The sequence below is a fragment of the Nycticebus coucang genome, chromosome 15, assembly GCF_027406575.1.
Source record: "Nycticebus coucang isolate mNycCou1 chromosome 15, mNycCou1.pri, whole genome shotgun sequence".
NCBI lineage: Eukaryota > Metazoa > Chordata > Mammalia > Primates > Lorisidae > Nycticebus > Nycticebus coucang.
Genome location: NC_069794.1, coordinates 34,028,291 through 34,045,149, shown reverse-complemented (window position 1 = coordinate 34,045,149; position 16,859 = coordinate 34,028,291). Strand labels below are relative to the sequence as shown.

Below are 16,859 nucleotides of genomic sequence, written 5' to 3'. Positions count from 1 at the left end.
AAGTTCAGAGCTACTGTACCTTTTATTGAATGTGAAGAAGAGGGAAAAAACTTACACACAGTTTAGGTCATACTAACGAACTTCGTTCCGTACCATGAAAGAGAACTACTAACCCAGATGACTTCCTTGGCAATCTAAACACAAACGTCTGCCAGTTCAGGGCAAATATTCCTCATGCAATCAATATAAAGAGCCCAGTTAGAAGAAATGGACACATTCCTAGAAAATTACAAAATACAAAGATCGAATCAAGAAGAACTAGAAAACTTGAACAAAATAGTAACAATTAAAGAGATTGACTCAGTAATCAACCATCTTTCTTTCCAAGAAAGAAAAGTTGAGAATCAGATGATATCACAAGTGAATTCTACCAATCATTCAAAAAAAAAAAAAAAATTAAATCCAATCTTAAACCCTTCCAAAGAAGAAGAAAGAATATCTCCAAACTCATTTTATGAGGCCAACATCACCGTGATAGTAAAGCCAGTTAAAGACATCAGAAGAAAAGAAAACTGCAAGTCAAAATACCTAATGAATATAGATGCAAAAGTATTCAATGAAATAGTGCAAGCTTAACTCAAAAGCATTTTAAAAGAATTATACTCAATGACCAGGTGGGATTGATCCTTGAGAAGCAAAAATGGTTCAACATTGGCAAAATATGAATGTGACACACCCCATTAACAAAATAAAGGGAGAAAACGACATAATATACACAGAAAAAGCTCAACATTCTTTCCTGATTAAAAAAAGTTCAACAATTTAGGTACAAAAGGAATATACTTCAACACATTAGAGGCCATATATGGCAAGCCCAAAGCTAACATCATAATTAAAGGGGAAAAATAGAAGCTTTTTTTCTAAGAATAAGAATAATATAAGGATATCCACTCTTGCCACTTTTATGCAACATAGTACTAGAAGTCCTAGCTACAGAATTAGGTAAGAAAAAGAAATAAATGGCACCCCAAATAGAAAAGTAAGAAGTAAAATGATCTCTGCAGATAATATTATATATGTAGAAAATACTAAAGACACAAGAAAAAATTGTTGGAACTAATAAACAAATTTGGAAAAGTTGCAGAATATAAAATCAACAACCAAAAACAAAGAAACTAACAAAACAGGCAAATAACACAAATAAAGCAAGAATTATATTCAGAAAAGATTGACAAATTCATATTGTAGTGACAAGAGGTACATAGTAAAAATCAGATAATTATAAAATTTTCTTCTTCAAATAACATAAGTATAAAATGGATTAAGCCACAATTATAAAAAATATAATGTTAAAATATCAGTGATTATGAAATCTAATTTACTTTTCTCAATAAAAGTTCAAGGAAATAAACTTTCCTTTCTTTCTATATCCACATCAGCATCTATTATTTTTGGACTTTGTAATAAAAGCCATGTTAACAGGGGTAAAGTAATGTGTCACTGTGGTTTTAATTTGCACTTACCTGATGATTAGGACGCTGAGCTTTTTTTCATGTTTCTTGGGCATCTGTCTATCTTTTTTTGAAAAACTTCTGTTCATGTCTTTTGCCCACTTTTAAATGGAGTTGGCTTGTTGTTTTCCTTGATGATTTGTTTGAGTACCTTGTAGATTCTGGCTATGTGCATTAGTTCTTTATTGGCTGTATGGCTTGTGAATATTTTCTCCCAAATTGTAGGTTGTCTCCCATTTGCTATGTTGATTATTTCCTTTGTTGTGCAGAAGTTTTTTTTAATTTAATCAAGTCTCAGTTATTTATTTTTGTTGTTGTTATTCTGATTACCATTGGGGTCTTAGTCATAAATTCTTCTCCTAGTTCATCCTCTATGGAAAACAGCATCATGATTTCTCAAAGAACTAAAAGGAAACCTACCATCCAATGTAGCGCACCATTACTGGGTATCTACCCAAATGAAAAGAAGTCATTTTATCAAAAAGACACCTGCACTTAAATGTTTATTGCAGCACAATTTACAACTGCAAAAAGGTAAAATCAACTCAAGTGCCCATCAATTCGTGAGTGGATTAACAAACTGTGATATATATATATATTACTCAGCCACAAAAATGAGTAAGATAATGTCATTTGCAGTAATTTGCATGACCAGAGACCATTATCCCAAGTGAAGTATCTCAGGGATGGTAAAATTAATACCACATGTGCTCCCTAATAATTTGTAACTAATTGATGGTCTCCCATGGGCACAGAAAGAAGTAAAAATCATTGGAAGTCTAGAAGGAGGAAAGCAGGATGAGAGGTTGGGTAAAAACCTATGTAACAGGTACAATGAACACTATTCAGGTGATGGTGTTTAAATGTAAAGGTTACAAATGATTTCCTTTATAACCCTGGCTAAAGATTGTGAAACTATCTTTGAAACAAAAATATTTGTACCCCCTTAATATTTTGAATATTAAAAAGCCAATCAATCAATCAACAAATAAATAAATAAATCTATTCCTCTCTTAAAAAAAAATTCCTGTAAATAAATATACCTAAATGATGAGAGGCCTAAATAAAATCGAATATACTCTGATAATTATGCATTTACCTCTATATCCTAAAAATGGAAAACATCTTCCCAAGTGTCTGTGGAACATTTAAAAAATTTGCTGTATATTCAGCAACAACGTAAACATCATTAAATTTTAATGCTCTATGATCACAAACAGGTAAAAAAAACCCTCATAAAACTTAATGTTAAGGTAAAGGCTAGCTAGAAGATAACAATAATAAAAATTTTCCGTATCAGAAGATTTTAGATAAATTAAAATCAATATTCAAAGAAAGCTAGAAAAATCCATTGTCTCAAAAACATAGTTCATCTGAAAGGATGACAATAAATAGAATAATTATTGAACTAAATATGGAAGGGCATAGAAAAGTTATCTTAGAAAACTAAGAAAAGTATAAAGAAAATAAATACAACAAGTGAGATTTTATCAATTACATAGTAAACAGAAAGTGGTAGCACATTGAATAAATTCAAAGAATTGGATATTAACAAAGGATACAATAAGATGAATAAATATTTACCAAAAATTCTCAGGGAAAGAGTTGCAGAGCATACATTATGAGTAAAAAATGAGAGTGGGGAAATAGCTACAGATACACAGAAAATTAAAATATTCCTGTGAGATGACTTTGTTCAACTCTGCACAAATAAACTTGAAAATATACATGAAGTAGACAATTTTTCAGGAAATTAAATCTTTTGGCCAAAGCTGAAATAGAAAATCTAAAAGTACAATGCCGTATGAGAAGCAGAGGATTACCAAAGAGCGTCCTTCTCAAAACGACACGGAGGTTTACAAATGCTATTCACACTGCTGTTTCAATGCCATTGAAACTCTTCTGGTGCGTATAAAAAGAAGAAGGAAATCTTTCTAATTATAATTTAATAAAATAAGCATAAGAGTTATAGTACTAAAACCTGAAAAAGACTGTACCCCAAGGAAAATTATTAGTCTACATCTCAAACATAAATAGTATTTAGCAAGACATATCAGCTAATCTAAAGACATCAATTAGTTGAAGCAAAGTTTACATTTGTTTAATGTAAAAAATAAAGAATATATTATCAGAATGTATTTGTTTTTGTTTAGGACTCTCATGTAAAATAAATGCAAGATAATTTCATACTAGAAAATGTATTGACACAGCTCACCATGTTTACATGTAAAGGTTAAAAATAATTCCTTTTGTATATTGCTGAGACATTTAGGAAAATTTGCAATCTTAAAAACAAACACAAAAACTTAATAGAGTCAGACTATCTGAGTACGTCCTAAGCACCTTTTATCTCGCCCTGCCTCCCCCATCTTTCTTTCCCTCCCGCTTCCCTCTTCTCTCTTGTTATCTTTCTTTCTATGCCTCTTCTTCCTTCCTCCATAGGAAACAAAAGAAGCCTCTAGAGGGGACTAGTCATGTGTTCTACAAGAAGGATATTAAGAAATTAATGGTGGAAAATAATTTGTATGTATACATAATGTCAACCCTAATAATCCAGGATAATTGGGCTTATCATGTCATAATGCAAGTTGATCACATTACAGAAAATGAGTTAAAATATATCTATACTTTGGTATTGAACTGGGAGTATTAGATAAGGAACATTTAAATTGGTAAAATGTTTGATGAAAACACATCATTTCAAAGAAAATTATGAGATAAATACCAAAGGTTACCAATTCCCAGTGGAGCTCACTTTCTTATAATACAGATTGGGGAAAATAGTATAGCATGAAATTGCTTTACACATCTGTCAAAAGCAAACTAAAATGAATATATCCTATTTCGTGCTGGGTTGAACATTGAAATTTTTTTTTTAATTCTGGAATCATAATCTTAGTTCTGTGGCAGCATGATACTGGTTCTACTTTAATGTAAAAAGTAATTTAAAGGAATTACCAAAAAGAAGAAATCTTATCCAAGTAATGAAAAGAACTGGACAAGAATGAAATAGAAAAAGTACTGAATAACAAAAATATTCTGGGTGATGCCTGCAGACTGGTATCACACTCACATGATGTGATTAGTATGTGAGAATGTTTAGAACTATATTAGACAGGTGTCATCTCTGAGTAGTATTGGAAGCATGTTTAACATCATGGTCACATGCTAACAGTTTAATATAATTGTTCACACTGTCAGAAATCCATAAACTATCGTTCCCCCTGTAACATTTCTGTAGCTCTAGCTAATCCTCTCCTAGGAAAAGCTCTAAACCTAATTTATTTTTATCCAGAATTGATAAACCTAAAGCAATGGGAAATTACTATGGAATGGAAATAAATAAATGTTTCCAATTCTTAGGTGTATGAATTTGGTGCCATATAGAGTCCTGGGGCGAGTGAAGGGAAGCCTTCACAGAGCATGTAATGATAGATCTTATCTTCAAAAGGGAGCAGTCATCTTTCAGGAAGAGTCACCTATGCATCAGTGAGGGAAACAGAGGGACATCGGCAAAGTGAGCGGGAGCACAGAGGTGTGAAATAGGCTGGCTTGTCAGGGGCACCGCAGCCAGGGCTGCGTGAGGGGAATAAAGGGTCCAAGAAATGATGTGCTTGAAGACAAGACTGAGGGGCAAACAAAGGCAAGAGGGCCTCTGGTGCCAAACCAAGAGATACGAACTTTGTTCACGGTAAAATGTGTAATAAATGACTTTAACCAGGACAGGAGGTAATATTAGAGCTTAGAAAGTCAATTGGGAGGATGGAGGTTGGACAGGAGGAGTGTGAGATTAAAGGGAAAATAGCCTGTCAGGGAATCATTCCAGCAAATGATGAATATCTGAACGAAGGCAATAGAGGTAAAAATGCAGAGAACTCAGGTGTCAGGGATGCTCTGGCTATAGGGTCTATAGAAATTGGCAGGTGATGCAATATAAGGAGAACAGGCTAGGACGTAGGTGATTTAAATTTCTGTCTGGGGTGGTTGGGTAGATATTGACTTTTTCATTAATATCATCAATACAAGATACATACATTCTGGAGAATTAGATGAGCTTATTTTAGTCAAGTAACACAAAGGATGTGGGATGTCCAGCAGGGCAATCGGAGCTCAGTAGAGATCAGGTTCAGAGAGATTTGTTTACTTCAGGACACACACAGAATTTATTAACAAGTCCTTTGATGAATGATAAATGCTAGAGAACAGTATCATTCCTCTGGAGGTTCAGAGTTCCAGCATTGCACTAGTCTCAGTGTAAACTCTTTATTAGACCTATTACACAAGGCCCCAACTCATTTGCCTCTTGCCTGTGTCTCAAATTTTATTTCTCCCAACGTTCCCTTTCTCACTCTGTGCCAGCCACACTGGCATTCTTTCAGCCTTGCAAGCACCATATTCTGGTTACATTCCTTCTGCTGAGATTCTCCGTCTTCCCCATTTCACCTCCACCAAACCAAACCAAACCCAAACAAAACCAAAGCCTTAATATATTGACCCTTTTCGTCCTTTAGGTCAAAGACACCTCACTTGATATTGCCAACTAATGTAGGTTCCTCTACCCTGTTATTTCAATTTCTTAATTTTTTCACTCATGATCTCTGTTAATTTATAATTATTTGCTCTTACAAACTTTCCCCCTTATTCAGGTGTTAGACTAGGCAATAAACTGTATGTGGGCTGGAGCCTGCTCTGTTGTGTACACTGTTTGACCTTAAAGCCTTAGAGCAATGCTGGGCACAGGAAAACAATTCAATAACTATTATAGAATGAAGGAATAATAACCCCAAACTAATTGCTTACTTCTCTAAATTTCAACTTCCTCATCACACGGGGCAAATAATACCCATCTCATAGGTTTGAGGTACAAGTTGAATGATGAAATGATTCAATTCCTATTCCGAATCCTCCATCTCAGGAAAGAAAGGCATTTGGCATTCTGCTCACACACCTGAAGCAAACAAACTGCAGGCTGTGATGACAGGTGACAGCAACTGTTCTATTTCTAATTTTAACTGTAAAAAATTCCAATATAGGCAAAATGAGAGAAAAATAACTGTTTACTTAACCAAGTAGCTTCAGCAATATCAGCTCATGGTTAAGTTTATTTCACCTATAATCCACCTACTTCATTTCTTATACATTATTTGAAGTACATCTCAGATGTGAGATCATTTTATACAAGTTTTTTGATATAGGTATAAAACATATGTTTTTTAAACTTCTACACAGTATAATTTCACATTTAAAAATAAAAAATGACAGGCCAGGTGCAGTGGCTCACGCCTATAATCCGAGCACTTGGGAGGCCGAGATGGGTGGATTGCCTGAGTTCACAGGTTCCAGACCATCCTGACCAATGACGAGACCTCATCTCTAAAAGTAGCCTGCATTGTGGCAGGACACCTGTAGTCCCAGCTACTTGGGAGGCTGAGACAAATGAATCGCTTAAGCCCAAGATTTTGAGGTTGCTGTGAGCTATGATGCCATAGCACTCTTCTGAGGGCAACCAAAATGAAGCTCTGTCTCAAAAAAAAAAAAATGACAATAATTTCTTAATATGTATGACGGAATATTCAGTCAGTGTAGTCAGTATGCAAATATTGCCAGTTGTAATACACACCCACCTGTGTGTAGCGAATTACTGACTACTACTAGGTGTAGAGCAGGGTTCTTTTTTTCTTTTTCCTCCAGATCTCTTGAGGTATAATTGGTGAATACAAATTTTATATATTTGGGGTACATAGCATGATGATTTTGTATTCCTATACATTGTGTAAAGATTGCCGTGACTGAATTAATACTTCTGTCACCACCCATAGTTACCATTTGAGTTTATGAGGTGATGAGGGAAAAATTCAAGTTTCCCACCACACAATGATGAACATGGCCATGCTAGCCTGGATTTCTCAACAAAACTGTTATGAAATAGATTAAGCAAATGTCAAAAGATAATTAGGAGACACAAAAGATGTGCCTCGGCACTTTCTCGGGGCAGAATCAACCAGTATAAACTAGCCTTAGTAGACCTATAATACCATTCAGCTACTAGTAATACCCAAATCTCCACATAGTGGAGAATTTTAATTTTATTGGCATAACATGGGTTGTAGGAAGGCACCTGAAGATGGTACTGGGTGTGTTTGGCTTGTTTCACTGTGAACATGCGCTGATACGAGGTAAGAGCTCTGCCTCACTCCCAGGGAAGAGACTGAAGGGAACACCGTGAGTAGGCAGTGTGGTTTTCCTCTCAGAACTCCTGAGCCACCCAGGAGTGAGAGGCCAGAAATCTCTTGTGCAGGGAGTGAGCACCCTGTGTGAGTAACCTCTATGAAACTCACCTAACTCACTACCCAGACTCGCCTGAGTCCTTTGGTCTCTCGGCTCCAACTCAGTTGGGGGACAGTTTTTCTCTACTGTCCCAGAATTTTCCTGAAACAGAAGAAGACGCTTCAAATACGTTTTTATCAAACTTCAAGCACACAAGGCAGTATTATTAACTACAATCAGCTGGCTGAACTGAATTCTTATAACTAAAAGTCTATGTTTTTTGACTAATGACTCCCCGTTTACACCTTCCCTTAGCCAGTGGGACCAGCATTCTATCCTCTGCCTCTGTGAGTTGGACTATTTTGATTCCATATATAAGTGAGGTCATATAGTATTTGCCTTTCTGTCTCTGGCTTATTTCACGCAGCACAGCGTCCTTCAGGTTCATCCAGGTTGTCTCAAATGACAGTACTTCCTTCTTTTTATGGCAGAGTACTATTCTATTTTGTGGAATAACATACACATACCAGGGGTGCCAGAAATGTATATACATTTTACAAGATGTTATCTATGTGTTGCTTACACACATGTACATGTGCATGTACCACAATTTCTTTATGCATTAATTTGTCAATAGTTAGGTTGCTTCTACATGTTAAATATGGTGGATAATGAATGTGGAGGTGCAGATATCTCTTTGAGATACTGATTTATTTCTTTTGGCTATATACCCAGAAGGGGGAGTTCAGGACCATATGGTAGTTCTATTCTTAATTTCTTGAGAAACATCCCCACTGTTTTCCATAATAACTGTACAAATTTATGACCTCATCAACAGTGTACAAGGATCTCTTACCTCCATGTACTTGCCAACACATGTTATTGTTTGCCTTTTTCATAAGAGCCATTCTAACAAGTGTGATTTGTTGTACACATTATAGTTTGGATTGGTATTTTCTTGATGATTATTGATTTTGAGCATTTTTCATACATCTGTTGGCCATCTAGGTATCTTCTTTGAAAAAAATATATATTCAGGTCCTTATTGTGAATTCAGATATGTGTTTATTATTTGTTTTTGCTATTGAGTTGCGTCACTTCCTTCTGTATTTTGGATATTAACCTCTCCTCGCATGTGTGGTTTGCAAATACTCTCTCCCATTCCTTAGGCTGACTTTTCACTTTTGTTGATTATTTTCCTTTATGTCCAGAACCTTTTAAGTTGATGCAGTCCTAATTGTCTGGTTTTTCTTTGTTTCCTGTGTTTCTGGTATCATAACCAAAAAGTTATTGCAATTTTTATTGAAGAGATTTTCCTCTATGTATTTCTACAAGTTCTATGTTTTAAGGTCTAACATTCAAGCCCTAGTCCATTTAAAATTAACTTTTATATATGGTGTAAGGGTCCAATTTCATTCTTTTGCATGTGGATATTCAATTTTCCCAACACATTTGTTGAAGAGACTATTCTTTTAAAGAGGCAGAGTCTCACTTTGTCACCCTCAGTATAGTGCTGTGGCATCACAGCTGAAGAGACTATTCTTTCTCCTTTATGTATTCTTGGTGCCCTTGTTAAAGGTTAGTTGGCCATATATGTGTGGGTTTACATCTGGAATCTCTATTCTATCCTGACACATATATTGGTCTATGTGTGTGGGGTTTTTTTTATTTTTTAAATTTATTTATTTTTATTGTTAAATCATAGCTGTGTACATTAGTGCAATCAAGGGGTACAATGTGCAGGATTCATATACAATCTGAAATATTCTCATCAAACTGTTCAACGTAGCCTTCATGGCATTTTCTTAGTTACTGTATGTAGGCATATGTATTCTGCCTTTAGTGAGTTTTGCCTGTACCCATTCTAAAATGCACTATAGATGTGGCCCCACCCATTACCCTCCCTCCAAAAAAATCACCCCCCCTCCATTCCCCTTCCTTGGCCCTTTTCCCATAGTCTTGTGCTATAGTTGGGTTATAGCCTTCATGTGAAAGCTATAATTTAGCTTCATAGTAGAGCTGAATACATTGGATACATTTTCTTCCATTCCTGAGATACTTTGCTAAGAAGAATATGTTCCAGCTCCATCCATGTAAACATGAAAGAGGTAAAGTCTCCATCTTTCGTTAAGGCTGCATAATATTCCATGGTATACATGTACCACAATTTGCTAGTCCATTAGTGGGTCGATGGGCACTTGGGCTTCTTCCATGACTTAGCAATTATGAATTGGGCTGCAATAAACATTCTGGTAAAAGAACATAGTAAGTAAAGCAAGCAGACAGCCCTCAGAATAGAAGAAAATATTTGCAGGTTATACCTCCGATAAAGGTCTAATAACCATAATCCACAGAGGACTCAAAAGTATTAGCAAGAAAAGAACACGTGACCCCATCTCAGGGTGGGTAAGGGACTTGAAGAGAAAATTCTTCAAAGAAGACAGACGCATGATCTACAAACACATGAAAAAAAGCTCTTCATCCTTAATCATCAGAGAAATGCAAATCAAAACTACTTTGAGATATCACCTAAGAGTAGCCCACATAACAAAATCCCCAAACCAGAGATGTTGGCGTGGATGTGGAGAAAAGGGCACACTTCTACACTGCTGGTGGGAATGCATACTAATACATTCCTTCTGGAAGGATGTTTGGGGAATACTTAGAGACCTAAAAATAGACCTGCCATTTGATCCTATAATTCCTTTACAAGGTTTATACCCAGAAGACCAAAAGTCACAATATTACAAAGACATCTGTGCATGGGTTTTTTGCCAGAACCACATTGTTTTGATTACTTCAGAGCTACGATTCTAAATGAATTTCTTCCAGGTTAAAGGAACAGTGACTTTCAATTGAGTCACTGTTACTGTTCAATCTTGTTGATGCATACTGAGGGGGAAGTGAATGAGAGCCTCCCTGTCCAAACACACTCTCAGCTCCTGTTGGACTTATTAGCTGAAGCCAGTAAAGCATGGAAATCCTGTAGGTATATTCAATATAGATCAATTACCCAGAGTACAGCACAAGATTGAAAGGGATAAAATATGGATCTGTAGGAGCAAACATCAGCACTTTAGTGATCTATGCAACCCTTCCAGAATTTACCTGTTTGTTTACATATAAATGAATAGCTACACATACACATCTTATTCGCTTTACTAAACTATTATTCATGCATCACACACACTATTTTGAACCTGTTCCCTAACACAATAAAGTACTCAGAGCATATCAATTAAAATAGGTCATAGGAATATTTGGGACGAGAGATTTAGAGTTTTTTAAAAAAGCATAGAAAATAAATCCTTTGCAATTTCAGCTCATGACCTCAACAAAACATGATTCCTTGCTGCAAAAGACTATGTGGGTTGGCTTTCTCCAAAACACCCATGGTTTCATTCTCTTTTTCCTTTTTTTCTGCTTTAGAGTCTCATAGGCCCCAAACACTCATCTAGATTCTCTTGCAGCTAGTCATGGTCATGTGACATGATATAGGTTTAGTGTGCTGAAAAGTAGCAGAGACTGAGTTGGGACTTTGAGAAAGTTTGACAACTCTAACACAGTGTCCTTTGACTTTTTTCTTTCTTTTGTTTTTTTCTGCTGGACAGGCCAATATAACAGCTAGAGAAACAGCAAACATATTACAGGTGTCAGGATGAAAGCCACACACTGAGGGTAGTAGAGCAGGAAGAATGGAGAAGCTGTGTTCCGAATGACACCCTTGAGGAATGTCATCACACCTAGGCTGCCACCTCTTATTTTGAGGGAATAAAAGCTATTATTTATTCAAATAGGTAGTAGATCTACATTCTGTCACTTGAAGTAAAAACCTAAAAAAAAATCTTCCTTGCTTCCTTCCTTACTTGGTTAGCATGATTGCTGATTTTCTTTTAGCAAGAACTGTCTATCAAAAGGTTAGGCTATTGAAAGGGAGCCAGGGGACACTGAGATGCCTCCTAAACTTTTTATTCCTTTGAGAGTTTGTAGGTGTTCATTCTAGCCACCTGTGTTCTAATACTATAGGAATTGTTAGGGAATATAGTTTAAGTACTCTGTACTCATTCCCTAAAACAAAGTTTGGGCTACAAACCAAATGCTTCTCCTTCTTATAGCCACTTTAACCACAACTATGACAATTAAAATAGATATATGGGCTATCTCCCAAAGGCTAGAGAACTTGTCCTTCAAAGAAAATGCATCAGTATGATTCTATAGAATTTAGGAAAGTAGGGCTTTATATATGAAAGCAAAAAGAAAAAATTCTTTCTTTTAGGATGAGTTTTCAGATGTCTCCTTGCTATCTTTTTTATGTCCTCATGATTTCTCTCAGTACAATTAAAGGTGTAGTTCAGTAATCTAAGACACTCCATGGACTCAAGGGATAGCAATTCTAGATCTGTAATTTAGTGCTTCACCTCTGAGTCACCTACCCTTTGGTGACAGATTATTCTTGAAAAAGTGAAATGTGTTTTATACTTAATTTTAAAATTTTTTAAATTTTTAACTTTTTTAAATATGTGTTTTAGAGTTGCTCAGTTCTCAAAACAGGAATTTTTTACATCACTCTGTTACTTTGTTTACATTATTCTTTTTGTCAATTTTTGTAACTATAACCCTTTTCATCTACTTTTTTCCTTTAAAATAAAATGAAGAAAAATAGTACATGCAGAGGCAAAACTCTTGATTTCTAACCTCAGCTCTGCAATTATCACTTTGACCACAGCATGTCTGACCTTGACAGGACATCTGCAGAAATCCTATCTAGCTGAGGCATAGCACTAGCTAGCTGTCTGGTTGGCAAGAGGAATAAAGATTTATTGGCACAATACCTTATTTATATGTGTTTATGATGAAGACTGAGGGGAGTGTTAAAGCCCTCTGCAGTGCCACTTAGCCAACACTCATCTCTGAGTCTTCCTTTCCTCATCCATAAAATACAAAGGCTGACAGAGTGAATAATCCACAGTCCTTTACACTTCCTATTAAAATATAGGTGGCTAGAATGAACACCAGCAGACTCTCAAAGGAATGAAAAGCTAGGAGGCATCTCAGTGTCCCCTAGCTACCTGCCAATAGCCTGTGAGCATTTTAAAATTCTAATCCTTGGCCATTTATTATTTATTTCCTAAATTCCATCATATTTCCACAATTTTTATAAACTTCTGATTCCAGCATTTCTTTCTTTCGTATTGAGCTACTACTAACTTCCTCATCCATAGAGTCACTACCTTATCATTGCTATGCTAATGCCATATGTTCCTAAAGGTCATTTGATTTCATGTGATTACCCTAGGCCAACTATCCCCAACATTTTGGCACCAGAGCCTGGTTTCATGTAAGACAACTTTTCCACAGATGGGTGGAGGTGTGTGGGATGGGGCAGGAGGCAGAGCTCAGGTGGTGATGCTGTGCGCCTGGTTGTGGGATTGTGGGACCTCAGCCTAGGCCATATATATATATATATATATAATATGTATATATAAATTATATATAAAAATGTATAATAACAAAATATATAAATATATTTCATGTTTTACAAAGTTTGATAAGTTGCAGAGAAATTTGTAGTATCTATATATTGTACAATGGTTCTAACATATGGTTACCTGATTTTCAAGAACACAGTGTAGTTTGAAACTTGTACATTGTCAATTAATAAAACAATCACTTCTTTAGTGTATGTATGTATGTATATATTTTGAGAAAGAATCTCACTCTGTTGCCCCAGGATAGAGTATTATGACATCAGCCTAGCTTACAGCAAATTTAAAGTCCTAGGTGTAAGTTATCCTCCTGCCTCAGCCTCCCAGGTAGCTAGTACTATAGCTACCCACTACAACATCTGCCTGATTTTTCTTTTCTTTTTAGTGGAAAGACTGTATTTTACTTAAGCACACATGTATAGTAGTTGTATTGTGTGTAAACAAATGAAATATCTTTTTTCTGCTAATTTATCTATTTTCAGTAGAGACAAGATCATGCTCTTGCTCAGGATGGTCTCAAACTCCTGAGCTCAAGTGATCCTCTCACCTTAGCCTCCTAGAGTGCTAGGATTACAGATCTGAGATACTGTACCCAAGAGCTACCAGGACAGCTTCCAGATGGTTTTATACATATTATATTATTCAATGTTTCCATTGCAAATTCCTAGTTGATAAGTATTATTTCCTTTTTCACAGATGAAAAATCTGAGGCTTGGGTGACTTGAATATCTCATACAAAGTCATGTGGGTAGTAAATGGAATCATTCCTATTAATGCCTTGATCTCTTTGACTCCCAAAACTCTTTGTAAACACAAGATTCTGCTTTTGACTAGACTATACCACTTTTTAATGTTTGCATCAGCTGGTGTCCTTGTAAAAATGGGAAATTTGGACATTCAGACATATGCACACAGGGAGAATAGAAGGTAAAGATAAAAGCAGTGGTAAGGGTAATGTTTTTACAAGCCAAGGAACACCGAAGATTGCAGGCCAGCCACAATAAGTTAGGGGAGAGTATGGAGCAGATTCTCTTTCACATTCCTCAGAACGACTCGACCCTTCCAGCACCTTGATATTCCTTGATTTTGGATTCTAGCCTCCTGCACTGTGAGACCATAGATTTCTGTTGTTTAAGCCACCAAGTTAGTGGCATTTTTTGCAGCTGTCTTAACAAACTAATAAAAAAAAAAAAAAAGAAAGAAAGAAAGAAAAAAAAGTGGGCTTCTACAGGTGAAATATGGTGCCACATGTTGTTTTTAACTGTGGTTTAATAAAAAACCTTTAAAGTATCCCTTCACTCTGAATTCTTGTCTGCTCCTTCCTCCCCACACATAGCTTTCCTTGTCTATCACTATTATCATGCTTTTGCATTTTTAAGCTTGTGTTTGGGTTACACAGTCATATGGTCACCAAGAAAGATCAGTGAATGCTATTCTGTTCTTTCAAACTTGAAAAGATCTTGTGATTTCCTGGGCCTCCAGAGGAAAAAGACTAATATAATAAATTAATAAATAAACAAATAACTTGTCTCCCTACAGTAGTTAATTTTCCCCCCAAATTTCAAAGTGATAAGGAGCCCATACATACAAATCTATTTAATAAACCCTAAGAGTAACTCTTTCTCTGACCATACTGGAGAACTCATACTTGTGTTGGTGTCACTGGCATCTTAATATCCCATTAGATGTTTTGCTATACCTACCTACTTCCTTGGTGTAATATCTGGCTATGACCAGTGGAAATACAGCCCTGACTATCAGCATGAATCCTGCTATATGCAGTGCAGACACTTGTTTTCCTTTAAGGTAGATGGCACTTGTATCAAAGCAAAAACTGAACCGGACAAAGTTAAATAATTAAGGAAAATTATATTTAAGGCTTTTGCAAATTAGTTTGAGCTCCACTGTGCTAAAAAGAAGGAATGGAAAGATTTGAATAGCTGGTGACAGGGCATGACAAGCCACCTGTGTCTGGTAATTGGCCTTACCCAAAGGAAAATACACTTTCTCATACCGTATCATATCCTCATGACAAGAGGTGGTTTTATAGCTTGGAGTAAGGTGCCCTCCTACCCTCCCATAGAAACTGAAATATAGGGGAGCTATCTTTCCTGATGATTGTATGTATTTCAAAAAGATGGCTCCCAATTCTATCTTTAAGTAAGATAGTTCAGGGACAGCTCAGGGTTGTAATACTAGCCAGAAGCTTATAAAAAGATTTACATCTCAAAGTAGCAGAGAAATAATTTACAATTTTAAGTTTTCTAGTATAAATTCTGTAAGGTAAGGTAGGTCACGGGCTTGGAGACACGAAGAAATATATTTAAACTTTAGTCAAGCTGCTGGAAATATTAACACCATCTTCATCACTTGATATGCATGTGGGTAGATGGTTCACCACACAGCTTTATAATTATAAAGTTGGCAATGCTCAGAGGCATTGGAGACCACAAACACAGTTCATACTGTGTTCTTGAAATCAAGTTCAGATGTGCTTATTTCAAATATTTCATCATGTCTTTGAGCTTCAGAATTCTAATGCAGAAAATAAATTCTTGAACAAACTTTTATGGACATTGTGGAGTTGAATTTTACCTTTGTTGAGTGTAGTCAAATCTTTAGACCTAAATCAAATGTGTGTTCATAGGATAAAATTCTAGGATCCCTAGACTTAATTGTTGGTTTTTTACTATGAAGCATCTAGTAACAATTTTCCTCAGTGCAATTAACCAGGTAATTGAAAAATCTCTCATATGAATTCATGATTCCCATATTGAGATGATCACCAAAAACACCTGAAAATGTAAAAAAAAACAAACACAAATTCCCAGACCTTGCCTGAGGTATTTTAGATATTCTGATTTTATAAATTTGAGATGGCTCTAGAGAATTGAAATTTTTACAAAATGTCCCGAGTTTCAAGTAATCAAGTTTGGGAACTAGTGAATGAAGTTAACATTGTGGTGACAACATGTCACATGAGATAATTGCGTGATATGATGTAGAGTTCGTTCCCATCTATTTGAGTGTATATACTATTTTTTTTTTTTTTAAATATGGAACGCTTCACGAATTTGCGTGTCATCCTTGCGCAGGGGCCATGCTAATCTTCTCTGTATTGTTCCAATTTTAGTATATGTGCTGCCAAAGCGAGCACATCTATACTATTTTTTTAACCTTTAGTGTTTATTGATTTTTTTATTAAATCATAACTGTATACAATGATATGATTATGGGGCATCATACACTCACTTCATAAACCATTTGACACATTTTTATATAAATTTATTCAGTTAGTACGCTGGAGAAAAGCAAAGACACTTTATTAAAAATTCACTATTCGGGCGGTGCCTGTGGCTCAAAGGAGTAGGGCGCCAGCCCCATATACCGGAGGTGGTGGGTTCAAACCCAGCCCTGGTCAAAAAAGAAAAAAAAATAATAATTCACTATTCATCATTACTCTTAAAGCTTTCAGTTTCACAACCTAATATTCCAAAATAGAACTTACCAAATAAACAATAATAACAGCAAACTCTGACTTATTTGATTTGTTTAAAATTCACTAACATCGGCTCAGTGCCTGTAGCTCAGCAGCTAGGGCACCAGCCACATACACCAGAGCTGGCAGGTTCGAACCCAGCCCAGGCCTGCCAAA

At 35.8% G+C, this 16,859-nt stretch overlaps 1 non-coding gene across 1 annotated transcript; it reads right to left on the bottom strand.

Moving 5' to 3' along the window:
• Positions 1-16,254: 16,254 nt before the first annotated feature.
• LOC128567017 (U6 spliceosomal RNA) lies at positions 16,255-16,361 on the bottom strand. Its single transcript, XR_008374693.1, has one exon. It is a non-coding gene; the product is annotated as a U6 spliceosomal RNA (small nuclear RNA).
• Between the last annotated feature and the right edge of the window lie 498 nt (positions 16,362-16,859).